The sequence below is a fragment of the Cebus imitator genome, unplaced genomic scaffold (genome assembly GCF_001604975.1).
Source record: "Cebus imitator isolate Cc_AM_T3 unplaced genomic scaffold, Cebus_imitator-1.0 Scaffold11, whole genome shotgun sequence".
NCBI classification, from domain to species: Eukaryota; Metazoa; Chordata; class Mammalia; order Primates; family Cebidae; genus Cebus; species Cebus imitator.
The window spans coordinates 8,995,021-9,022,491 of record NW_016107326.1 but is presented as its reverse complement, the minus strand read 5'-3'; the positions used below and the strand labels follow the sequence as shown (position 1 = coordinate 9,022,491).

The 27,471-nt window shown below is 47.6% G+C and overlaps 1 long non-coding RNA gene across 2 annotated transcripts in view; it reads right to left on the bottom strand.

Annotated features, from left to right (window-relative positions):
- The window catches only part of LOC119466782, a 156,540-nt gene that overhangs the window by 10,379 nt on the left and 118,690 nt on the right, over positions 1-27,471 (bottom strand). The window contains exons 1-2 of one of the 2 annotated variants that reach the window (XR_005195253.1): positions 21,898-21,935; positions 20,626-20,738 (exon numbers count right to left, since the gene is read on the bottom strand). The exons of the other annotated variant lie outside the window; for it this stretch is intronic. This is a non-coding gene — a long non-coding RNA (uncharacterized LOC119466782). Of the gene's footprint in view, positions 1-20,625; positions 20,739-21,897; positions 21,936-27,471 lie in introns of those variants that run through there. 2 annotated transcript variants of the gene reach the window in all.

The following is a 27,471-nucleotide window of genomic DNA, read 5'->3' as shown; positions in this document are numbered from 1 at the left end:
TGTGTCTTGCTCCATGTGTTCCTGGAAGCCAGGGACACCTGCCTCCCTGTTGTGGGCCCCTGGCCTCTCCTTTGTGCCTGAATTCTTAATGTCTGCCCCAGATCTGACTGCTCCAAGGGTAGAGTGAGCCTTTGGGGTGCAACCGCCTTCTTCTATCACCTGGACTCACACTCGGCCCTAGGCCCATGTGCCACACCCCTTCTCTGTGGGATAAAATTACAGCCAGGGACGAGGTTAGGAAGGGATTCTTAGTCCACTACAACAAGAACCCCCCAGGGAGATTATTTTATAATCTCAACAACTGGAGAAACAGTCCCTTATGCCCCCAAACGCACAGGCATGGAGTCTGAAGGGGGTTTCTGTGTGATGACTACAGGAAATGCATAGGCTTTGCACTGCCTCCCGCAATGTGAACTTGAGCCTGTACATTATCTCTCACTGCCTAAGGGAAACCAGGACACAAATAAGAGGCATTTCACAGTGATGTGCTGTGGCTTAATGAGATTACAGGGGCAGAGATCCAGCACAGTGGCCAGCACAGGACACATGTTCAGTCAGCCCGAACCTGCTCCCGCAGACACGGGCACACACCACCGCTGGATGTGGAAACTGCAGGCACTACAAAGTCAAATAAATAAGCTGCCCAAGGTCACACAGCTAGTAAATGGCAGGGTCGGGGTTTGAACCTGTCTCCTACCATGATGTGTGCTTGTTACCTCTTACAGGTACACAGAAATTAAATCAGTAAACAAATGAATGGACAAGGTAGGGATAGGTGCCATGAAGAAAACAAGTCAGGTGGATGCGATTGCCTCATGAGGACTGCATTAGATTTGCTCATCAGAGCTTGTGTTTGAGCAGAGAAAGAGCCAGCTTTGAGAACATCTGAGGAAATACCTGTAGATAGAGGAGGCAGTGAGTGCAAAGGCCCTGAGGTAATGCAGTGAATATTCATCACTTTTACTTGGGGCTCTCCTTGCAAACCAGGGCCTTTCGTAGGACATAAAATGCCAGATATTTGTTTTATCAGTGATAGAGTTTGGCTGTGTCCCCACCCAAATCTCATCTTGAATTGTAGCTCCCATAATCCCCATGTGTCATGGGAGGTAATTGAGTCATGGGGGCAGGTCCTTCCCATGCTGTTCTCATGATAGTAATAAGTCTCATGGGATCTGATGGTTTTATGAACAGGAGCACCCCTCCACAAGATCCCTTGCCTGTCACATGTAAGATGTATTTTTGCTCCTTTGTCTTCCATGATTGTGAGATCTCCCCAGCCATGTGAGACTGAGCCCAGTCTTCTAAAAAGAAAAATAACCTTTCTTTCTTTTTCAATTACCTAGTCTTAGGTATGTCTTTATTAGCAGTATGAGAACAGACTAATACAGTCAGCCTCCCTTGCAGCTAGCATGTGGTTCGTTTATGCTCCTCAATCAGACATGCTGACCCTAGACCTTGAGTCAGAAGTGAGTGACACAAAGAAACTGGGGCTGTGCAGGCTGCAGGCTGACAAGGGTGTCCCTAATGCAGTAACCATGTCCAGTCTCTGGGGCAGCCATGGCTATCGCTATGTGGCAGACTCCATGTTCAGTGCCAGCACTGTTGGCAGGGATGGCCATGGTGTCTGTGCCCAGGGGCAACATCTCAGAGCTGCTCTGCAACATGATTGGGGGTACTATTTCCAGCTACATCGCCTTCATGCGTAGTTTTCTGGCTCTTTAGGAGACTCAATAAACTCCAAAATATTGTTTTAGTAAATTTGTTTTCTGCTTGAAACACCTGAAGTCACTTTTCATTGCTTGCAACTTGGAACCCTGACAAATACATGCCCAGACCATGAGTGCCCACCCAATATCCATGTGCTCCCCTGCAGTGCCCAGCCTCCCCTGCATTTGTGCTTAGGCTATGTGACTAGTTCCAGCCAACAGACTGTGAGCATATAAGTGACGAGTGTCAATGCTGGGCCAAATAAATTTCTCACCAGGGCCACATTGGATGCCACATTTTGGGATAGCAGCATCATAAAATGGAGGGAACCTGGATCCCTGAGTCACTAGGTGGAGAACAGATCTGCCAGCCCACATCAATAGTTCATAAAGAAGAATCAGACGTGTAAGGAGCTGAGCCACTGAGATTCCAGGGTTTGTATGTTACTGCAGCACAGCCCAGTCTATCCTAACTAGAGGTCAAGTTTAAGGGTAAGAAAAAAGGTAGGTGGCATCAAGCACAGTGAACAACGGGGAGAATGGTCTGAAATAATACTGAAGTGATTATTGACATGGGAAAATTTTTTGTGATTTTATTCTAAGTGGGCTAAAAAAAGCCACTGGCAGGTTATAAGCAAAAGCAGTCATAGCCAAACATCAAGGCAAACTGCCTTCCACACAGCTTGTAGGCATAGGGAGCTTACAGGGGCCTCAAAAGGCATCTCATCGATCCTCAGCTATTGCCTCACACTCTCCCACATTGATGCTTGTAAGGAGTTACCTGCCTCTTCTTGCACATTTCTACTGATAGGAAGTGCATGTCTTTCTAGGACTACTCACATTTGGGGGGTATTGTGCTGACCTTCTTTATTTCCCTGTGACCTCTCTCTACTGGCAAACCCCAAAAACTGTGAACACATCCCCTATTCCTCAGCAGCTAGCTCCTCACAGAGCCTGCTACCTTGGTTCTGCTCTGCTAAATACACAGCCACTGGCCACTGACCTCCCAAAAATCTATCTCTAGCAGAACTGGATTCTGAAAGCAGAGTAGAGAATGGGATTATGGATCCAAGGATCTCAGCACTGAGAGCATAACCAGTCCACTGTGCAACATGCCAGCGATGGATTCACAGGATCTCTTATGTTTTCATCACCCTCCTTATGTGTCCCCTGGAGAGAACACAGGGGACATTTGAATCTCTAGGCCTGGTTCCTTCTGCCTGCCCTGGCCCACATCCCTAGCCTAACCTTCAGCTCCATGAGCTGATGCAGCAGGAATTTATTTACGAGCTCATTATCCCTGTGAATCATGTCCAGCTTGAGTTGGGACTTAACAAGAGGAGTGGTCCTTTAAGCAGCTGTGCACATGAGGCTTGGGGAGAGGATGGGCCAGGACAAGCAGGGCCTCACTGCACCAGGAGCCAAGAGGGCAGATGGGAGCAGTGGATGGGAGGTGTCTCCTGCCAGCCCTGGAGTTTGTCCTGGCTCCAGCAGTTCTAGGGCTTTTCCAAACACTGGCTTAATTCCAACACAGAGGCTGAAAATGGAAGATTTGGCTGGTCATCCATTCTTTACTTCTAAGCCCCAAAATATACCAGGGAATCTGAGAAGGGAGAAAAGCAAGTGACCAACATCTTTCTGACTTCTATCTCACCAGAGCGGTCCCTGCCCCCTGGCCCCCCCCCCACCCCCCCACCCCCGGCTTTGGCAGTCCCCAGGTGGGAAGGTTTCACAGCGTGGCATTATTTAAATGCAGGATATGATCATTAATCTATTCAAACTTCTTTTCGACCATTGTTTTACTTGATTGCTGCACATAAGTTTAACCATGTCCATTTGAGAGAGAAGGGTTCAAGACTCCGAAGAGACTGGCCCAAGGTTGACTTGCAATAAGTAGCACAATCCAGGACTTAAACCCAAATCCTTAACTCTCAGCCCACTACTTAATCCATGTCTCAATACCTGCCTCTTTACTGAGCCTTTGTGCATTAGTGAGCCCAACGAAGACCAGAAATAAAGAGTGATGTTACGTCTTCAAGGTTTGCTCAGGGAAACAAACTCTCTGAGTCTTTCAAGCAGGAAGGTTATTTAAATAAGAAATAGATGCTGTGGTAGACTGCAAAATTGGCCCTGATGATTGTCTTCCCTGTATCCATGTGATAAGAATTTGAATTTAGCCTGTTCTTGTAAAATGCATTAGTGAGCCCCACCAAGACCAGAAGAACCACTCAACTGTGCCTAGCACAAATTCTGATCCACAACATTGTGAACTAAATATGTAATTGTTGCTTTAAGTCGTTAGGTTTTGGGGTGATTTGTTATACAGCAAATGTCATATAGCGCTTAACAAAACTTTTGGAATAGCTAGAAAAATGAAGGTCATTGGATATTTATATAATAAAGATTCTCTACAAATTTTCAGAAAGTAAAAAAAAGTTGCAGAATCTGCAGCAACTCCTGCAGGATCACAGACGCCTCCAACACTGTTGCTTCAGGAAAATTTTGAGATTGTTTTAAAATCTGCCATCTGCCAAAGCCCACCACTCTACTCACCACAGCTGAAGGACAATAATATGGCTTCGGCTTCTTTTATGCCTTCTGAATCCCATGCACCTGCTTCTTATGGAAAGATTCTAACCTGGAACCCACGTTGCAGGGATTCTTGGAAATGTAATTCTCAGGCTTCTAGTCCTTTGTGCACAGAGGAGAGTGTGGAAGCATTGAGTTGTCAGCCAATAACCCAGGCCCAAGAGTCTACTCTGTCCCAAGCATCACTTCTAAAGATGCTTAGTATCAGAAGGGACTTTCTGTTCCCCTGGAACTCCCTCCACTACCCCAGGTTGGCACTAGTTCTCCCTTTGGGATGACACGGCCATTATTAGCTCATTTGATTGTCAATTAAACAGGTTTGTCAGCTCCAACCCTGGCAAACCCCTATGAAAGTAAGGAGATTTCACCTGTGTGCCTGTTATTCTCCAGGTTGAACAATAGAAGGAAGGAACAGAGTGCCTAGATGTGTTCACTAAAGCCTATACATTAAAATGTCCCTGCTTCCTCCCTCATCAGGCTAGTCTAGCACCCACCACAACAAAGTAGTGGCTGTGGGTGCAGGCACCCAAAAGTGCAGAGGGTTTGGATAAGACCCCAGAAATGAGGACAGCCTGCATCACTTCCTCAGCTGTCACTCTGCTGAATCCGATCTTCTTGTGTGTATAACAACAACTTTGGGGCAGAAGCAGCTGACAAAATCCAGCTCTCCCTGTTGTAGAGATGGAAACTGGTATGGGGTACTGGCAAAGTGTAGCAATGACAGGGTAATAGTAACGAGCAGGGGCCCTTGGGTATCCTCTCTTGGCCCTTAAGCCATTATGTCATACTAGGGCCTAACCATCATAGCCTGGGTTCAAGACAGACAGACAGGATTTGAGGAGACAGGAGGTTTCCCTTGAGGAGAAAAACCAGTTCCTCTGAGAATTTGAATCTTTAAGAAATCTGGACTGCTAGGTGGTCCACAGAACCTCTTCTTTAGCAGAATTCTCTTCCCTACTCCCCTGAAGAGTCAAGCTACCCAGGGTTGCCTTGATCTCGACCCTCTCTGAACAATCCCATCCATTCTCATGGATTCAATTACCACTGAAACACCCACAGCTCCCAGATCTGTCACTTCAAGCCCACACATCCAAGTGCCTGATGAATATCACAACTTGGACTGCCCACAGAGTCCCCCAAGTCAACGTAATTCAGGCTCAGGATATTCATCTTAATCAGGACCAATCATCAGTTCAATTAGTGGCATCATGAAGTCACCCAAGCCAAGTCTTTCCCCATCTCCCAGTTTGGTTTCCCTAACCAGCTCTCCCTAATCTCTTGGCTTCCAGGCTTGGCTTCTCCAACCAATGAGCCCTATCACTGCCAGAGGGAGCTTACTAAATGCACACTTGCCATGACACTCACTTGACAGAAACACTCTGTTAGCTCCTAGCACCCATAGGATAACACCCCAGCTCCTTGGTCTGGTGTTCAAGGCCTTCCTTGTGATGGTTCCTACCAACATCTTCAACACCATCACTTCTCACCTCATTCCCTGGCCACACCAGGCTGCTTGGGATGCCCAAAGCTGGCAGGCACCTTCATGCCATTAGCCTGCAACACCCTTCCCCCACCCCACTACTCTCCACCTCAGTCTGGGCTAGGTGCTCCTCCTGTGGGCTGTCATAGTACTGTGTTCTTACCATCCCTCTTTGTAATAATCTCTAACATTCCTGTCTACTCCACAGAATTGGGAGCCCCATGAAGGCTGGGACATACCACCAGACTCACCTCTGTGTCCCCAGCCCATTAGGAGTAGACACCAACAAGTGATTATTAAACATGAGCTGCCCCCAGTGCTGTGAATTTCATGGCAAAGAGTGTGTGTATTCAATCTATAAGAATAGCTCAATCCTTTTGCACTTACTGTGAACCAAATAGTTCGATTAGCTCACTTAATCCTTACTACAATCTCAAGAGATATTATTACTCTGATTTATAGATAGCAAATTGAGACTTAGAGATATTAAATAACTTGCCCAGATCATTCAGCTAGCATGTGGTAAAATAAGGATTCAAAAGCAGGTGGTCCATACCCCTAACCGTTAGAGACATATAGCCTCTCCAGTGTATGTTCTTCACAGTAAAGTCAGCTCCCCATCACAATGGGGTGAGAGCCAGGGTGGGAAACTCTTCCTCTTTAATCAGGTTCTCAACAAGTATATTTTATTCCACATTTCAGGGAAGTGCTTGTCTACTTAAATAAGCTTTCTTGCTGCAAGACTTATCAGAGCCATTAATATACCAATATGCCTAGAGAAAAAACATAAATGGCATTTCCCAAACTCATTGGGCCACAGAGCATTTTATTTTCTCAGACGTCTGCTAGGAGTAGCAAGCCATGGACCACATTTTGGCAAATGTTGACTCCTGAGTCCCAAGCCTCAGGAGGCCCTGCAGCCCTTGTCTTGTGTGAGATAAACCAGATTCTTTCCAGTGAATTTCCTTCCCTGCTGAAGTTAACTCAAGTCAGTTTCCATTACTTACAACAATAGAACCTTGACTGAGTCATGCCCTCGCTTCTCAGAAAGGCCAAACCTCTGGAGCCCGCTGGGATTACACTCAGGCTAGAAGGCGAGGGAAGTGTCTAGGGAGGCACCAGCCTGTCAGATGTGGTCATGGCAGGCTTCATCTGAGACCCACCACAGAGGGGTCATCCCCAGAAAAGCATGCTAAAGTGCTCATAGCTCTTTTCTGTTTTTAATTTTCTTCGTGGTAAGAAATTTGCCATTTTTACATAAGAACTGTGACTTGTGTTTTCAGATTCCTGTGGCTGAGGTCATGTCCTTTGGACAATTCTATCCCATTTCTGGCCATTGCCAACAGTTCCCCTCCCTCTGGGAAGCTGAGGGAGAGGGGTCACATGTTCCTCTCCCCCCCACCTCCAACTCACCTCAACTCTGACGCATGTGCAGGCGAATGCCCTACTTCTGCTTAATTTCCCTCCAAGCATTTTCTTTAGACAGATAAGGGATTTGAAGGCAGGGATGCTGCCCTCCCACAACCAGTGTATATTCCATGTGGGTCTGGTGGAGAGCCAGAAGCTCTGGCCATCAGAGCATCCCCTCCCCAGGTAATCAGATAGCTGAAGTTCTGTTCTGGAGGCCAGCACAGCCTACTTTGAATGTGAGTTGGGCTGGGTTGGATGCTGCCAAAGTGACTTCTCAAGAATTCACCTAGGAAAATAGAATTGTGCTAGATTTCTCTAACCCTCCTCTTTCAATCCGTCCTCACTGCTGGAGCCATGCTGCTTGACCACTGTCCCAGTTCATTTTGTGTTACTGTAACAGAATACCACAGAAGGGGTGATTTATTTAATAAAAAAGAAATTTATTTCTTAGAGTTTTGAAGGCTTGGAAGTCCAAGATTGAGTGACCCACATCTGGTGAGGGTCTTCTTGCTGCATCATCCCATGGAGGAAGGCCAATGGGCAAGAGAGTATGAGAGGGCAAGAGGGAGCTGAACTCACATTTTTAACAACTCCGCTCTCACCATTACTATCCCACTTTTCCCAATGACATTAATCCATTCATCAGACAGAGCCCTCATGACCTAATCACTGCATATTAGACCCCACCTCTTAACACTGTCAAATTAGGGATTAAGTTTTCAACACATGAACTTCAGGGGACACATTCAAACCATAGCAGCCACTCTAGGGGCAAAGGAAGTGACTTGAAGACAAAGTCAAACCTGGTGACCCTGCATCAAGGGAAAGACACTGCTTCCCTGAGCCCTGGCTGGTGATGGCCAATCATTCTCACACTCCCCACACCCCAGGCTAAGAATGAGTCCATGCCTCTCTCTCCTCACCATGACCCACCACCATATGTGACATTCCTCCCTGCTCCTTGAGGCTCATGACACCTGGCTGCAGAACCCCTGCTCCAGCATCTTACCTGTGCCATCCACTAGCCTTTCAGTCCCACCCCAACATCATGGAAGACATTAGCATCAGGTTCACAGCCTTCATCTCCACACAGACCTCACCCTGGTGACTCCAGTTTCCACGTGGATGTGCTGCCCAACACCCTGGATGCTCAGATTTTTAACCTCATCTCTGATGATCTGTTCTTCTCTCTTCTCCAGCCACCCACACCTCTGGCCACACTCTGGGCCTATCATTATCCAGGACTCCTGTACATCTGAAATCATAATTGTAGATCAGCCCATTCTTTAATGAATATCTCTAGTTTTTCGGCATCTCTCGCTTACAAATGCTTCAAGAAGATTTTTAATCACATGGAGACCTATCTTCTCTTGTCCGTCAACATTCTCCAAACTATCCCTCCCTTGGCCTTACATATTTTTCTACCCAGTGAAGACCCCATGATTCTTTCTCCTGTCAATACCATTTATTCTTTGCCTTCTTCTCCTTTCTAATAAAACTCTAACCTCAGATACATTTCATTCTCTGATTTTCTTTTTATCTCACACTGGAAATGCTGAGCGTAATCAGCAAAAAAGATCATATACAACTATGACTGTGGGTATCATTGCAAATCTGTGGACCCTAACTTTGAATGAACCCACTCACCTTGGCCCCGGTTGTTTCTTTCTCCCTCTCTCCACAAATATGTCAAAATTCATACATTCTCTATAAACCTACTATCTAGTTCCACCATGAGCCCCGTAGAGGACCTCACTTCCTTCATCACTCAAAAATCAGAGCAATCCAGCACTCTTCTTTCCGGTCCCATTCATCTACATCTAACCCTACCCTTGCCTTCTTCCTCTCTTCCAGTGAAAGTGGTGCCCCCTCCTGCCCAAAGCGATTCTCATCTCAATGCTCTAGATCCTAATCCTGTTGGCTTTCACAAAAAAAAAAAAAAAAAAAAAAATCACTTTCTTAATGATCCCTATGGTAGCCATAGGGATGCCCCCTGCTGCCAATGAACCATGCCTCTTGGTATTCAGACCCTTACGTAACCCCCACCACACTGACCTTGGCCTGGCCATGTGTAAATAAAAGAATGCAATAGAAGTAACTCTGCATGTCTTGCAAGACTAGGTCATAAGAACCCTGAACTTTGCATTTGGGCTCCTGAGACCCTTGCTCTTGGGGACCCTGAGTATGCTCTCAAGATGCTTGAGCCAGCCATGTGGAGAACTCACATGGAGAATGAGTGATGCTGGCCAGACCCAGCTGTTCCAGCCACCCCAGCCCAGGTGCCAGACATGAAGGAGCCATCTTAGATGCAGAGAAAAATTGAGGCACTCACACAGTGCCAGCCACCCGCTGTGTCAAAGGCATCCCAACAGAGGCCTGTACGTTGTAGAGCAAAGACAAAGTGTCCCTGCTATGCCCTGTCAGAATTCCAGATATAAAGAATTGCAAGTATAATAAAATGGTAGCAGTTTTACACTTCTAAGTTTTGCGGTGATTTGTTACACAGCAACAGATAACCAGACAGTCCCCTCTGACTCCTGTAACTTGCAGGGATTCTTCTTTACTAGCTTGCCATCACCAGCCAAACATGCACATTTTGCATCTTTTAAATAATAATAATTATAATGAGGACGAGGAGGTGAGGAAGGGGAAAAAGATGGGGACAAAGGAGGAGGGGGAAAGGAGAAGGAAAAAGAAAAGGAAAAGGTAAAAATGAGAAGGAAAAGGAGCAAGAGAAGAAAGAGGAGAAGGAGAAAGGGAAGGCGGAAAAGGAGAAGAAAGAGGAGACAGAGAAGGAGAAAGAAGCGAATAAGGAGGGAAAGGAGGAGAAGAAAGAGACACCCACACGCGGCCCTGTCTTCTGTCAGTTTCCACCTTCTTATTTTCCATTCATGACCAAGCTTTCCGAAAGTGTCTACGATATCCAATTCCGCACATTTCATTCTCTCCGAAACATTGCATTCCGGCTTACACAGTCACATACTCAATTGAAGTGAACCCACTCTCACCGAGGTCACCATGGACCTGATGAACACATCGACTGCAGGTCTCCAAGTCCTCATCTAAATTCTTAATGTCTTTGCGGCATTCAGGCCGGGACCCTACCTCCTTCTTGAGATGTTCTCCTTGGTGTGTTCCTCCAGTGCACCTCTCTTCTGCTTTCTGAGACTCCAGCTGCACAGGCTTAGTCTCTGTCATAGGCTATCTTCGGCTCATTCTCTTTGTTATTTTCATGGGGGAGCCCTATACAGGTAGCGCACACACATCTGTTATCCAGTGTTTTGATCTTAAGCAAACTGAAAATGATGTCTCAGTGAAATTTTAATTATATTTCTCTTATTATAAGTAAGGAGGCATATTCTCCCAGGTTTTGATAACTCTTTATACCTTGTCCATCTAGCTTTCGTGTTATTTGATCTTTTTTATATTGATTTGTGGACACTTATTTTTTTTAAGATAGAGTCTCGTTCCATCTCCCAGGCTGGAGTGCAGTGGCGCAGTCTCGGCTCACTGCAACCTCTGCCTCCCCTGTTCGAGCAATTCTCCTGCCTCAGGCTCCTGAGTAGCTGGGACTACAGGCTCGTGCCACCATGCCTGGCTCATTTTTTGTATTTTTAGTAGAGACAAGGTTTCACCATGTTAGCCAAGATGGTCTCAATGTCCTGACCTCATGATCCACCCACCTCAGCCTCCCAAAGTGCTAGGATCACAGGCATGAGCCACCCCGCCCTGCCTTGACACTATGTTATGAGGAAATACACCTTTTGTCGGTGATATGAGTTACACATACTTTCCAAGTCTGTCTTTTAGCTTTGTGTATGTTGAGTTTTGCCATGCAGAAGTTTTGTTTTAAAAGTTAAAATTATCAGTCTATTCTTTTATGGCTTCTGGGTCACGTGTCATACTTAAAAAGTTCTTCCCATTCTGAGAGTTTCAAAATTCTCACGTTTCTGGTACACTTATTATATTATCATTTTGTTACAGTTACATTTTTGTTTCATATGGAGTTTATTCTAGTATAAAGTATGAGATATGGATCCAACACTTTTTCTAGATGGTTCTCCAGTTGCTTCAACTCCTTTTATTGCATAATGCATATGTGTAATTTCTGAAATTGGATTTCGTTCTGCTGTGTTGTCTAGTACCATATTGTTTTATATAATATGGTTTTATAGTATGGTTTAATATCTAATAGGGCAAGCTAGCCCCCACTCTTTGCTTTCTTCTTTCAGATATTTGCTAGCTATTCTTGTCAAGAATTGTGAAGGGTCTAAAGTGGCTTCTTACTCTGCCTGCAAACTAACAAGTTAGCCCGTCCTGTTTCTGTGCTGGCAGAAGACACAAGACTTCTGGGTCAGAGACAAAGGACTTTATTATTCATGGCGATAACAGTAGCCAGAGCATCAGCATTTGTGATGGTTACACAAGCCCCAAGTGCTACAGTATGTCAAAGAGTCCAAGTGATACCTACACAAGCAGGTAATAAGTGTACCAGAAATGTGAGAATTTTATAACCCTCAGAATGGAAAGAACTTTCTAAGTATGACACGTGACCCAGAAGCCGTGAAAGAAAAGGCTGAAAAAGCAGTGAGTTGTGTTACAGGAGAAAAACCTTAAATTTAGGGAGCCTGAGTCTTTTATAATGGGCAGTAAACTTGCCTGGTTTTTGCCCCACAAGGAGACATTATCTTTGTTATACTGGACAGTAAACAAATTGCCCTTTGCTCCAGAGGAAAACACTATCTCTATCTCCCAAACACGTTCACTAGTCTGTCTTTGCAAAAATAGTCTGGAACAGAGGCAGTCGTTACTTCTGCTCATGCAGAAACATGAGAGGCCCATGGAGAATTGCCTCTCGACACTTACTTGTTTTTTCCTATGAATGTTAGAATCAGTTTGTCTAAACAACAACAACAACAAAGACTTCATTTTTATTGAAAACCTTATTAAATTCTAAACTAACTGAGGGAGAATGGACAATTTTATGATGTTAGTTTTCTATCCAAGAGCATTATTCAAATGCTTTTTTGTCCCTTGGAAGCATTTTAATGCTTTCTCCACTTAGATTTTGCACATTTCTTGTTATGTTGATTCCCAGGTTTTTTAGCTTTTTTGTTGCTGTTATAAATGTGTTCTATTCCCATTTTATCTTCTAACAGGTTGTCATTAATTCTTGCTCTTTAAATGAATGGTTTCCCTCCAGAGTCCCTCCTCTCCCTTCTTCTCTTCTTATTTCTAAGATTTCCCTGGATGATCTCATCTCTCCCAAAACTTCAATGAGTATCTGTCAGTCGACGCTTCCCATCCTGTCATCTCCAGCCCTGGGCTCTCTCCGGAGCTCCTGGCGCATAGGCTGTGGATGTCTCACGGGCTCTTAACACCCAGCCAGCTTTGAAATTCAACTCCTCAGCCTTCCCATGAGACCAGCTCCTCCTCCTAAACTCCAGTGTTGGTTTACTCCTGCCACCACTCACCCGGGTGCCTCCCAGAAAAGGGGGAAGGCCTTCCTTTACCCTTTTTTCCAATCAGTCATCAAGTCCTGTCTATGCTTCCTCCTCAGTTTCTCTTTAACCTGTGCCCTGACTCTATCCTCATTGCCATGGGCTGAGCTCCACACCATTGACTGCGAAGTCCCCTAGGTGACTACCCAATCTTATATCTCCTCTCTGGGATTCCTCCTAGTCTGCTGCAGGAGCATCCCACAGTTGGGGTCATGCCAGTCTCCAGAGGCTCCAGGATCAAACAAGCTAGCTTGGAATCCTTGGCTGGCTATTGGTGACCTGGCCTCAGTCCCCAATACCTTGAACTTCAAGTCTTTCATTCCGGCACTATCCTGCACCTGCTCTTCTGCACATCCCTGTGCCTTAGCCCTGAACTTCACCTGAAGTATCACAACCCACCACTGCCCTTTCTACCTGGCTCCCTCCTGTACCTTCCTAAGGATGCAACTCAGGTATCAACAACTCCAAAAGACTTCCCAACACTCTCATCTGGATGAGATGCCTTTCATTCATTCATTCATTCATTTGTTCACTTCACTAGGCATTTAATTGATTTTCCATTTGCCAAGCTGCTAGCTAGGTACCAGGGATACCAAGATGAACTGAACACAAGTAATTGGCCTCTAGGGACTCGCTATCCAAGGATTTGTTATTTAAAATATAGTCCTGAACCAACAGCATTAGCATCATCAGGGAGCTTGTTAAAAATGCAGAGACTCCAACTCAGATCAGCTGAATCCGCATTTGGAAAAGATCCCCAAGTGGTTCATGTGCATGATAAAGTTTGAGAAGCATTGGTCTGAGTGGCGTGTAAACAGAAATATGACATGAGGTAAGTGCAGATTCAAGGCAATATACACAGGGTGCTTTAAGCAGAACATGAAAGACAGGTAATAAGCTGAATATAAAGGGAGGCTGGAGGGTCAGGATAGGTGAGCTCAGAACAGAAAGTGGAGTTGGAATTGTGGGGAAGGGGGTTTCCAGGCAGAGAGCCCAGCCTGGGCAAAGGCATGGAGGGGAGAAAGTGTATATGCTAGGTGAGAGTGAAGGGTCCGCTGGCTGCTAAGTATGAGGTCTGGCAGACACAGAACGGTGAGAGAAAAAGCACACATCCAGCTTTACTTCCTAAAATTTCACCCTAGACACCCTAGGCCCTTAGCAAGTCCTTAGAGGGCATCCTTTCACCCACCCATGGTGACTGCCAGGTCGTGGAGCTTAGGTGTGCACATGACACAGTGTGCTTTTCAAAGGCAGCAGTGAAGCTGGATTTAATTTCTAGGAGCCTGTAGCCTGGGAACCTGGCTAGGGGCCACAAATGTGCAGGCCAGAGGTGACACCAAACTAAACCAGAGCAGAGGCCCCCCTGGGTGAGAGGACAGCGCAGACTCCAGAGCTATTGGGGAGGTCACATGGACAGGACTGAATGTGTGGAAGATGCAAAGAGAGGAGCAGGGTAATTCTCAGCATCCTGTCTTGGGTTTGTGAAAGTACAAACCAACCAAGGTGGGAATGAAAAGCACTGGTATTGACTGAGCACCAGATCTGTATTGGGCACCAATTCTGTGCTTTGCATAAATTTCCTCAATTAATCCTCACTGGGCAATCCTCGAAGCAGGTACGATTATGGTTCTCAGTTTGCAGAGGAGGACACTGAAGGCACAGAGGGCAACTAGTTGTCCAGGGTCACACAGGGAGGGGGTAGGAGAGCTGGGATCTGAACTCAGGCCATACCCACTTTGGACACCCCACCTGAGGTTGCCCCACTTCACACACTGGCTTTGGACATGCCAGATCTCCAGTGTAGAAGAATGAGTGAGGCAGAGGCTCAGGTGAGCATCAGGCAGGGTGTCAGCCCTCACAGGTAGCCAGAGCCCTTGAGTGGATGAGATGATGAAGGAATAAGGGGTGCCAGGACTGGTGGGCGGTGGGTGCACTAACATCCGCATAGCTTCCCACTGCCCCATGGACTGCCATTCACTAGTTTAGCCAGAGCCTGTCATCATGTAGACACCCAGAAGCTTCAGGAACTGGCCCCTCCCTCTGAACCAGGTGTCCCCACCAGGCCAGAGGCTGAGAGGAACAATATGAGAGAGGGGGACAGATGTGCCACAGCCAGACAGGAGCCAGCTTCAAGGGCACCTTGAAGTAGAGGCACCCTGCTCCCCTCCCCACCCTTCAGCTACAGTGATTGCAAACCCCATCCGCATTTTCCAACTAGGTGGTGATATCATTACTCCCAAGGCGCCATCTCCTACACTGTAAGATGGAAGCACTAGCGCTCGGCAGAACCACATGGTCCTCAGGTGGTACTTGGCAGACTGCAGAGGAATTCCTTACAACTGGCAGCACCCCCAACATCATAGAGTGGGGAGGGTCTCCTTGCTGTGGACATCAGGGCTAAAGCTAGTTAGCCTAGCTCCAAAGTCAGGGCTAGGGCTGAGGCTACACGTGGGAGCTTCTGGCTGGGGAGCAGGAAACCAGCATGGGGAGAAGGCCACTGGGGGAAGGTAGGGGAACTTCAAGCATGGACTCAGGGGGCACCTACAGTTCAGCCCCAGCTCATTATGGTCAGATGGGAGTGCGCTTCAAATTTCCCAGGCTTCTGATTTTGCCAAAGAAGGCAGAAATCCAGATCTATAGAGGAAATCTCAAGGTTTTTCATGTCGTTTCTCAAATGCAACTAAATAAGTAAACGCTGGGGAAGAGGGGTACCTAAGTCTACACTAGATCCTCTCTCGGATCTAAATTAGGCATTTTGTCCCTCCCTCAGACTTTGGCAAGGACAAGAGCAGCACCTACTGTGCCTATGAGTGTGTATAGACGCGCCCACGGGTGTTCCTACATTTGAGTGTGTAAGCAGCACATGGCTGCACGAGTCCACACGTGATGCGTGTGCCTATGTGAACACACGCAAAGACATTTTGGAGGTAAGTCTGTGGGCGAGAACGGCCCCCACGTATGCGTCTGTGAACACACATGAACAAGCACAGGTGTACAACGCATGACAACACGTGTGACTGTGCGCTCGTGCACCTGCGCGTTAATGCACATGCATATGGGCGCCGGTATGGGCCCCTGTTGGCAGCCGCCAGTGAGGCCGGCCAGGGGCAGCGGGGCAGGGCTGTTCCCTGCACTGCCCCTGGCGGGGAGCCGCGTCCTCGCGGGCTGGCGGCCACGGGAGCGCGCAGGAGGACGCGCATGCGCGCCTGTGGGGCGGGGCGGCCCAGCCGGCTGGAGGCGGTGGTCTCGGCCCTTCGGAAACCAGGGCATCGATCCTGCCCGCCCCGCGCCCCCGCGCTGGCCCACCGAGCGGAGAGGAGGGAGGGAGAGAAGAAGGGGGAGGAAGGGGCGCGGCAGCTGCGCCCCGGGCGCTGCGGGAGGGAAGAGCGCGGCGCGCAGCCGCGGCCATTAGTCACCAGATGTCACCTTCTGCTGCCAAGGCGGCGCCGGGCGCAGACAATGGCCGCGCGGGCCGAGGGGCGGGTCGTGCCGACCCAAAGCCGCGCCTCTGCTGACACCTACAGCCCCGCTCCGCGCTCCGCCGCCCCTCTGGGCCCCTTTGCCCAGGCCGCTCCCGCCGCCGCGCCTGGCCAGCACCACCTTCCCCATGGCCCTTCCCCGAGGTCCGTGTAAAGCCTCCTCTCCCAGGACGCAGCGCAGGTGTCACTGCCTGCATTTCCTGGTCGTCCTCCCTACCCCTCTTCCCATTCTCATAGCCCCTTCCTCCAACTCGGATACCCGAGAGGGGTTTCCCTGCTTCCCCAGACTGGGCTGTGTGAGGACCGTGCTTTCTTCCCGGGCGCCTGGCGCTGTGCCTGACACTCAAGGCTGGTGCCTGGGGTGGCACTGGTGCCTTCCAATTTGCAGGGGAATCATGCTAGATGTTGAAGTTCACTGTCACCCACATGTAGGTGCACTTGACCTCATGCTGAGATAAAAGCCCTTCACCCTAGAAATGTAACAGGGATCACTGAGTTTTTCCCTGGGCACAGATATCCCCCCAAAATATAAGTGGGAAAGAGAGTCGACCTCCCTATGTAGCAGTGTCCTAAGTGTGGCAGACCTTTTACAGCTCATTTTTAAAAAGCCCACCACCCCAGTGCTTTGAGTCCACAACCATGCAGCATTGAGACCACCAAATGTGCAGGACCAGGAGTCCCTTCTTGGACCTCAGGACCCTAAGCTAGGAGTCGTCAAACTTTTTCTCTAAAAGGCCAGGAAGTAAGTATGTTAGGCTTTGCCCAGCCACGTATGTTTCTGTCACATAGTCTTTGACTTTGTTTTTGCAACCCTTTAATAAAGGTAGGAATCATTCTCAGCTCGGCGACCATGCAAAGGCAGGCAGAGGGCAGTATTTGGCCCCAGTTTGCCTCACCTGTCCTAGACCTGCAGAATACCAGTAGCCAGAGAAGCTAGATTGTGCAGAAGCACACTAGGGTCAGGATCAGTGTCAGAGAAACCTGAGCTGGAATCCCAGGTCACCCTGGGCAGCCAGTGGCACTCATTGTGCCACCACGCAAGGTTAGAGGTAAACGGAAACACCATTAGAACCTACTTTGCAGGGTTTGCTGGAAGATGATGAATTTCCAGCACAGGGCCTGTGAGAGTGCCCACTAACTGTTTTTGTCCCTCTGTCACTCAGTGTGTATGTGTCTAGGTGCACGTGCATGCGCACGCACACACACACACACACATACACAAGGCCTCTGGCAAGAAGAGGCTGACCCATGATCTCTGGAGATGCTGCCACAAGATAAGGAAGTCATGGGAGCCAGACAGATTGAAGTTGAAATCTTGGCTCTGCCCTTGCCTGGCTTTGTGACCTCCAGCAAAACACTGAAACTTCCTGAGCCTCAGTTTCCCCATTTAAAACCAACAGAATATCACCAGTACCAAGTTAGTTGCAGCATGCCTACGGTGACTTACTGAAGTTACCTGTGAAGGCACTGAACACAGTGCTTGACACATGAGAAGCCAGGCAGGTGGGGTGGCTCACTGTGGCTGTCGTGGTGCTAGCCTCCGTGGTAGAAAGGCAGGCCCCTCCAGGACAGGGACTGCTCATTCTGACACTCCCGAAGGCCTCCAATGTTGGGAATCCAGGGCTCAGCCTGTGCTCCAGGGCGTGGTGTCCTTCTCAAAGTGGCCTTGAGGCTTTCTCAATGCTGGTGGCTTGCCATTGCCCTCTCTGCCTCCCCAGCCCTCGGTCCTCTCAGAAGAGCACTCCCCAGGTCATGGAGAGACAGGCACTCCCAAAATCCCCAAGAAACCCAGCCTCCCTTCTGTTTGGTTTTGTTTGTTTCCTTTTAAAAATAATGTTTATTTTTAAAATCTGACTCCAAAAGACACGCGTATTGTTAGAAACAATCTGGAAAAGAACAGAAATTTTAAAAATTGCCCTTTATCCTATCATCACTGAAAAACAGTGTGACCATTTCGTGCAAGTTTTCCAGGCTTTTTTCTTATGTATAGCACACATTATATATGTAGATCCACATTTTTGTTAAAAAATGGGAACATATGCTGTATCCTGAAATCTTTTCTTCTTTTCACACAACACAGCTTGAACATCTCCTCATATCCTTAAGTCCCGTACATTATTGTTTTTGATGCCTGTGTAATATCCTATTATAAAGAGAGCTAAACCGTTTTATAAATCAATCATCTATCATCAGAAGCAACACAGATATTTTAAATAGCAATGAGGATTTCCAAGACTGATGAGCACATCTGTGAGGGAGGATATTCAACCCAGAATGGGAAAATGGGTAGGGGTCTGTATGCAGAGAGAGTTTTCTTCACTTTCTCCTTGGGGGTCTCAGGTTTTCCACCAGCAAAGGGCTGCATTGCTCTCCTGGATGCTCCAGGAGTGCCCCTGCAGCTCAGCTGCTCCCTGGGAGAGGCTTTTTAGCCATAAACATGAAGTCAGCATGGCAGGGAGAAGAGAGCCAGGTCTCCCACTTTGGAGACCAGTGGCCACCCTGCAATGCCATGCCACACAGCCTCGGTCCCTTGCCCCACTGCCATGTGAAACACAGTGCTCACATGAACCATCTCCCTCCAACACAGCGAGAGGAGCCCAGCTGTGAATCCTGGGGAAACAGGGAAGGAAGGAAGGAAGGAAGGAAGGAAGGAAGGAGGGAGGGAGGGAGGGAGGGAGGGAGGGAGGGAGGGGAGGAGGAAAGGAGGGAGGGGGGAAGGAAGAAGGAAGGAAGAAAGAAGGGAGAGAGGGGGGAGGGAGGAAGGAAGGAGGGAAGAAGGGAGGGAGGAAGGGAAGAAAGACGGAGGAAGGGAAGAAAGACGGAGGAAGGGAAGTAGGAGAGAGGGAGGAAGGGAGGAAGGAAGGGAGGGAGGGAGGGAAGGAGGGAGAATGAAGAGGGGGAGAGAAGGGAGGGAAGGAAGGAAGGAAGGAAGGAAGGCTCTGTGCAGTCAACAACCCTGCAGCTGCAGCTGAAGTGTGGCAGGCAGGCCAAGGCTGGGGGTGATCTGAGGTCTCTCTGCTGGTCTGAGCTCTCCCACCATGAGGCTTCAAATTAGAATTTCTAGTCGTGTGACCTTGGGTGAGCCATTTCTCCTCTCAGAGCTTCCATTTCTCTAAAAGTAATGAAGAAGTGTAATAGCTGCCCACAACCCCTTCTCGCATTGTGAGGCTGTGGACACAACAAGGACTCCTTAAACATTCCTCACCAACCTGCCTCCATTTCCATCCTGGGCCCTGACAGTCAGATGCCAGGTATCTATTGAGTGCCTACTATGTGCGGGGTTCCTGGGGTGCAGAAAGAAAAAAACAAATGGAATGCCTGCCCTCACAGCACTCAAGATTAATGAGCAAACAAAGCATTCCCAGTAAATAATTGATTGTTATGTTATGTGTTATGCTATGAAGAAGTATTATATTCCCTGAGAGCACCAATCACCCCTAGTGGTGGAAGATGGGGTGATCAGGGGAGGATTCTCGAAGAAGGAGTCATTTCTTTTTCTTTTTTTTTTTTTTTTGAAACAGAGTCTCACTCCATTGCCCAGGCTGGAGTGCAATGGTGCAATCTCAGCTCACTGCAATCTCTGCCTCCTGGGTTCAAGAGATTCTCCTGCCTCAGCCTCCTGAGTAGCTGGGATTACAGGCATATGCCACCACACCCGGCTAATTTTTATATTTTTAGTAGAGACAGGGTTTTACCATGTTGGTCAGGCTGGTCTCAAACTCCTGACCTCGTGATCTGCCCACCTTGGCCTCCCAAAGTGCTGAGATTACAGGCGTGAGCCACCACACTCAGCCAGAAATAATCATTTCTATGAGAGAGAAGGATTAATAAGAATTGTATACAGAAGAAAAGTCTAGGGAAGGGTGCTGCAGGCAGAAGAAGTGGCCCTTTGGTGGAAGAGAACATGCCCTGAGCCAAGGCTGACCACAGGCCAGTGGGGCTGGAGTGTCAAGGGTGGGGGCAAATGGCTAAAGATGGGACTGGAGGGGGCAGGGCCTCTCAGGCCATAGAACTGTCTTGTAAGAGTGTGTATCGGGCAAGTATGGTTGAAGACACACAAAGAGGCCTCCAATGAGCAAAGGTGGGATAAAAGGGCACGGGTCAGACACAGTCTGAAGCTAGCCTTATAGGTTATTGTGAGCATTTGGGCTTTTGAGTGAAATGGGAGCCATGGAGCGTGGAGAGAGTTGAGGGGAGGAAAGGCACGGTCTAAGAAGCTTTAAAAAGAACACTGCAAGTTCTTCTTCCAACGGAATGGAGTGAACTCTTAACAGATATACCTTCCCACAAATAATATCTACAAATTCTGCATATAACATAGAAAACAATGGCTGAAAGGCTCTGAAGTGACCAAAATGATCGAACGACCAAAATGAGCAAAAGCAGGCGGATTTTGGAAGGATGCCGAAGCTCTAAGAAGGGACCGGCATGTGGTAAGTTTTCCACTTGGGTGGCTTTACCCAGAGGGCAGGTTGCAGCTGTGGCCTTGTCCAGGGCTGCTGAAAGTCCAGTGGAAAATGCTGTCTGTTTGGCCTGAAGAGCCAGAGGACACAACGTAGAGCAACCAGAGCCCCTGGAAAGGAAGGGGGATTTTCTGGAAAGGAAAGTGCCAGAAATGGCCCAAATTCCGTTAGTAAATTCTGATCAAGTCTGTGGCTCACTTCTGAATCACATATGCACAGAAGACTCAAGACAACTTGCAACTAAGGCTAAACAAACTGAGCTGTGATTTGAGATGCAGCCCACTGTAGGCAGAACAGTTAGTAGCTTGAGTCTGACCAAGTGAAATGCCTGTTAAAACAAAGACATCAGCACTCTTTGGAAGAATATGACAAACTCCAGAATCTCTATAACATATCATTTCCAATGTTCAGGATAAAAACCAGAAGCAACACACAAGAAATTAGAAAAATATAATCCATCCTCAAGGAAAAAGATAATCGATGGAGATCAACTCTCAGGTGACTTAGAATTTGAAGTTAACAGACAAGTACCATAAAGCAGTTATTGGAACGGTGCTAAACAAGGCAAAAGAAAATACACTCATAATGAATGAAGAGATAGGAAACTTCTAAAGAGAAATAAAAACATAGAAAGCATAAAATGGAAATTCCAGTACTAAAAAATACAATACCTGGACTATTTTAAACAATTACTGTATGGGCTTAAAACAGAATGAAGATGGCTGCGGGTGGTGGCTCACACCTGTAAACCCAGCAGTTTGGGAGGCCCAGGCGGGCAGATCACTGAGGTCAGGAGTTCGAGACCATCCTGGCCAACATAGTGAAACCCTGTCTCTACTAAAAATACAAAAAAATTTAGCTGGGCATGGTCACACATGCCTGTACTCCCAGCTACTCAGAAGGCTGAGGCAGGAGAGTCACTTGACTCCAGGAGGTAGACTAGATTGCAGGGAACTGAGATCATGCCACTCCAGCCTGGGTGACAGAGTAAGACTCCATCTCAAAAAAAAACCCAGAATGAAGATGACAAATAACTATCTGTGAGCTTAACTTGATCAACAGAAGCCGTTTAATTAAAAAAAAAAAAAAAAAAAAGAGGGACAGGAAGGGGGGATTAAAAAAATGAACAGTGTCTAAGAGGCCTGTGGGATAACATCAGAGATCTAATATATGCATAATTGGAGTGCCAGAAGGAAGGAGAGGAATAAGACAGCGTAATTTTTTTTCCTTAAGAAATAATGTCAAAATGGCATGGTGGCACACACCTACCTGCCCAAGAGGCTGAGGCTGGAGGATTGCTTCAGCATGGATGCCCAAGACCAGCAGCCTTCTCAAAGAAAAAGAGAGAGAGAGAAAAGGAGAGAGAAAAGAAAAGAATGAAATACTGGCAAAGAAAAAGAACAAAATAGTGGCAAAAACAACAACACCCACTTTTGAAACTGGGGCAAAACACGAATTTACATCCACTCATTCAAACTGCTAAAAATAAAAGCTAAAAAGAAAACCTTGAAAGCAGCCAGAGAAAAAAAGACACGTTACATAGAAGAACAAAGATTCAAATAGCCACAGACTTCTTACCAGAAACTCTGGAGGCCTGGAGCAGGAAATATTTTTCAAAGATAAAATGGAAAATATTTTTCAAAGATAAAATATAACAATATGACAATAAAAAAGAGTGAAAATTTTTTAATTATATAGCTATTTACATAGCATTTACATTGTATTAGGTATTATAAGAAATCTAGGGATGTTTTAAAATGTATGAGAGAATGTTCAGAAGTTATATGCAAACACTATGCCATTTTATGTAAGAGACGTGAGCACCCATGGATTTTGGCATCCATGGGAGAGTCCTGAACCCAGTTCCCCACATTTCATTTAAAAGAAAATATATGGAATGTGTCACCAAAAGACCTGAACTATAAGAATACTAAAAGAAATTCTTCAGAATTAAGCAAAATAAAATCAAAGAGGCACTGGATCTTCAGAAAAAAAAAAAAAAAAACCATCAGAAATGTATTTGAAATAATTGGTAAATATATAAAATTATAAGTTACTTTTCCTCTTAATATCCTTAATATGCAGATAACTGTTTAAAGCAAAAATGATAACACTGTCTTATAGGGTTTATAATGTGTGTAGATGTAATACATATGAAAACTATAGCATACAACGGGGATGGCAAATATTTGTAAGAGGTCTGCATTTTACATAAAGTGATAAAGTATTAACTCTAAACTGACTGTGAAAAGTTAAGGACGTATATGTAATCTCTAGAACTGAAAAAAAGAAACTTTAAAAAATGCAAAGCAGTATAGCTAAAAGGACAAACAGTTGCATGAAAAATGGAATTCTAAAACAATCCCCGGGCTTCTGTGCAAAGGGTGACTGCAGACAGACTAGTTAGGGTGTTACTGAAAAAATCCAGGTGGGTGACGGTGCTGGCTTGGACTAGAAGGGGCCGTGGAGATGGGGAGAGGCGGTCAGATTCCGGATGGATGCTGAAGGTAGAACCCAGGGGATTCGCTCGTAGATTGTATTTGTGGTGTGAGAGAAAGAGCCAAGGATGACCCTAGGGCCTGTGAGCCTATGAGCTAAAGGGACAGAGCTGCATTTGCTGAGACTACAAAGAAGACTCTCCTCCCTTTCTCTCTCCACTTCTCTGCGGCATCTGAGACCTGCAGCAGCTCCATGTTTGGAAACCAAGCTGGGCTAGAGGCCCGGTGAGGAAAGAGATGGGGACAGTCATATGCCGCCCAGCCCAGCCCTCAAGTTGGAGCAGCAACGACAGAGCATGTGTGCCTCTTGGCAAGGTTCACATCAGATCGAAACTTCATCCTTATGGCTTCTTCCAGCTTCCAGAGCTCCATCTCCAAGAGTCGCTTCCCAATGAGAAGTAATTGAGAAATAATTACTAATATTTCACAGAGATGGCAGAAGCCTCAGCCCCAGCCTCTGGAAACAAATTAGAGACGAGGATGAGGGTTAGAAATGGAGAGCGGCCCTGCTTCTCATTAGCAATGACAAATAAGATTACAGAAAAAATGCTTCTGCCATGAGGATGGCGTCTGCCTGGAAAAAAATTAAACTAGTTGCAGGGTAATGTAGAGACCCTGGACCAGGATTCAGAATCTGGGTCGGGGGTAGGGTTCTAGGACTGACTTGCCTCAAATCAAAGAGCAGATCTTCGGCAACCTGTCTGAGCCTCAGTTTCCACGCCTGTTAAATGGCAAGAGGCTGCAGGACTCAACTCTGCAGCTGGACAGTGACTTATGGATGTAAGCCACTTTGGGCAGAGACAGCGCCCGGGCCCCACCAGCACAGGTAGCTCAGACTCACAGACATACGAAGACAGCAGGGAGCACTGGCTTAGAGGACTTTGCCTTTCCTGGCCTGGCCTAAATCCCCTATATCCTGGCTCCATCCTGAGTAAGAATGGCTGACATTTATCAAATGACAGACACTGTTCTGAATTCTTCACGGGCATACATTTATTTAACCCTCACAACAGCCCCATGAGGTAGGTACTATTAATATCCCCACTTTATAGAGAAAGAAAATAAACTACACAAAGGCAAATTAACTTGGCCAAGGCCGGACAGCAAGCAAGTTGCAGAGCCAGAAGAGTGAACTCAGTCTAATCTTAAAACCTGTGCTCCTAACCACCAGGCTATTTGGCCCTTCGAGGCTTCTGGGGCTCCCCATCTCTGCCCCCTGACCCCAGACTGCAGAAGTTTTGGCAGTTAGTCCACCAGAGATCCCTGTCTCCCAAGGCCCCATAGACTTAGGTATGAATTATGATTCTATCACTTACAGCCACACAACTCTGAGCCTGTGTTTGCTTTTGTGTATTTTTTTTTAATTATAGATTTGGCACAGGCTTACTCTAAGGAAGAAAGAAGACGTGGGTATAAGAAATCAGGCTAGGCATGGTGGCTCATGCCTATAATCCCAGCACTTTGGGAGGCTGAGGTGGGCGGATCACTTGAGATCAGGAGTTCGAGATCAGCCGGGCCAACGTGGCAAAACCCCACCTCTACTACAAATACAGAAATTAGCTGGATGTGGTGGCATGTTCCTGTAATCCCAGCTACTCAGGAGGCTGAGGCAGGAGAATCACTTGAACCCAGGAGGCAGAACAGAGGCTGCAGTGAGTTGAGATTGTACCACTGCACTCCAGCCTGGGCAACAGAGTGAGACTCTTCGTCTCAAATTTAAAAAAAGAAAAAGGAAAGAAAGAAAGAAATCAAGCCCTAAGGGTCGGTTGCTTCCCTGCAGCCCCATCTCTGTCCAGCACTAAAGGACCCTCAGGCTCCTTGAAATACTCTCACCCCTCCAGTCTGCTCAGTCCTCTTCCTGACTCGGCGCCAAGGCCACCCTTGCTATGAAGCCCTCCTCTGTTCTCCCCCATCAAATCCCACCCCCAACCCACACTCAGCACTCCTTCCCAGGCATCTGCCACTCCAGTGTCGCCTGTATGGCCCCTTTTCCATCCAGAAATGTAGCACCCCATGGCTACCTGGTCTTCAGGAGTTTTCCTGTCCCTCCTTTGCCATGAAAGGTGGTATTTGAGGATGGCCAAATTCTGCAGCCTGGCTTTGAAGGCGCTCCCTATCGTAGGTCTGGCACTCTGGAGAAGCTGACCTCGTTTCTATAACCTCCCCAGGGTCCACTGCCCCTACTCACACTACAGCCTTTGTCCAAATCCCTCTCTCCAGCCCCCACCCAGAAGCCTGGAGACCAGGATGGATTCTGAAGTACTAGGAGAATATTCTGGCCAGAGATGCCCTGGAGACAGTCCATGAAAGGGAGTCCTGAGACCAAGGCAGAGGGGTTGGGTTACTGGAGAGCTAATCTGATTAGACCCAGTCAAAGGGGAAGGGGTTGGACAGTGGGGACAGGAGCCTCGAGCCTGAAAAATAGAGTAATAGATCAGGATGTTGAGGCCAGATATGGAGACCGGCAAGGAGAGGACAGAACATGGAGGGAACAGAAGGGCCTGGCTTCCAGCCCCAGCTCCAGCGCTCACCTGTTCCTACCAGCTGGGTGGCCCCACATAGGCCACCTAAGCTCTCTGAGGCCCAGGGTCTTATTTTAAAGTCAGGCCAATCTACTCAGTACCCCAGGATTTCAAGGGATTCCATAAGAAAGCACAGAGGACCAAGGGCTGGGTGCTGAGCTTGTCCCTGACAGGGCTTTCTAAAGGGAGCTTCCCCTCATCCCCTCTCCATGCACAGAGCAAGATAAAGTACCCCGCCCCTGCACCCTGGGGGCTGAAAAGGACCTGCAGCAGCCAGCAGCTGGTCTGTCAACCTGAGAGAGCCTCTGCCCCCAGGGAGGCTCCTAATTTAATCAGCTTCACAAATCAGCTCGATGGGCTTAATTGATCTTTTTCACTCCTAATATTGTCGCTGTCACTTTCTGAGTTGTGCCTCCCCCAGCCACCCCCTGCCTCAGCCAGCTGGAGAGGGAAAAGGAGCCCAGAGGCCACAGTGGGAGGGAGCTATGGACGGGGAGGGTATGGAGGGCAGGGACAGTGAGGGAGGACCCAGATTGACACCTTGAGCCAGACTTTGGGGACTGCAAAATGCTGTGGTGGCAATTGTGGGATTGGAAAGCAGAAGGGCTTCTAGAGATTTACCTGGCCAGGGCCTTAAGCAGGTCACTCTAGGGCCCTCTGGGGCTCTGCTTCCTCATCTGTAAAGATCACAGCAGTACTCTGCCTGTCCAGATCCATTCATTCTACGAGTGTTTGTTCAACACCTAGGCTATTCCAGGTGTGGTGCTAGCTAGACACAGGGAATGATGGTTTACAAAAGTAAACCTTTTCCAGCCCCCGTGGGGCACTCTAGATAAGCTGTCCTCCCTTGGGTGACACCCCCACGGAGCACAGACGAGTGGGGAGGCTGCCATCAGTGGAATAAGCACGTGAACACATGTCGAAATGCTGCAATGAGAAGCGAAAGGGAAGTCCCTGGTGCTGGGTGGGGCGGGGTGGGGGGAGGGCTCACGGAGGACTCGGTGCCTGAGTTGAGATTGAATGAGGCTGGGCACAGTGGCTCACACCTGTAATCCCAGCACTTTGGGAGGCCTAGGTGGGTGGATCACCTGAGGTCAGGAGTTCAAGAGCAGCCTGACCAACATGATGAAACCTCGTCTCTACTAAAAATATTAAAAAATTAGCTGGGCATGGTGGCACGTGCCTATAATTTCAGCTACTGGGAAGGCTGAGGCAGGAGAATCACTTGAACCCAGGAGACGGAGGTTGCAGTGAGCTGAAATCATGCCATTGCGCTCCAGCCTGGGCAACAAGAGTGAAACTCTGTCTCAAAAAAAAAAAAAAAAAAAAAGCAAGAATGAGATTCAGTTATCTAAATGAAGAGGCAAAAACAACATTCCAGATAAAAGCCCTATGTCTTTGACTAAAGCTGACCATGTGGCTGCAGGCTAAGAGCCAGGGGGTGTGGGCTACATGAGCTTGGGCCAGGAGTGCCAATGTGACTGGATTCTCACATTTCTGACGATGCCCTATGGTAAGAAACACATTTTGGGCCAGGTGCGGTGGCTCATGCCTATAATCCCAACACTTTGGGAGCCCGAGATGGGTGGATCACGAGGTCAAGAGATCGAGACCATCCTGGTCAAAATCGTGAAACCCCGTCTCTACTAAAAATACAAAAATTAGCTGGGCATGGTGGCGCACGCCTGTAGTCCCAGCTACTCGGGAGGCTGAGGCAGGGGAATTGCTTGAACCCAGGAGACAGAGGTTGCGGTGAGCTGAGATTGCACCATTGCACTCCAGCCTGGGTAACAAGAGTGAAACTCCATCTCAAAAAAAAAAAA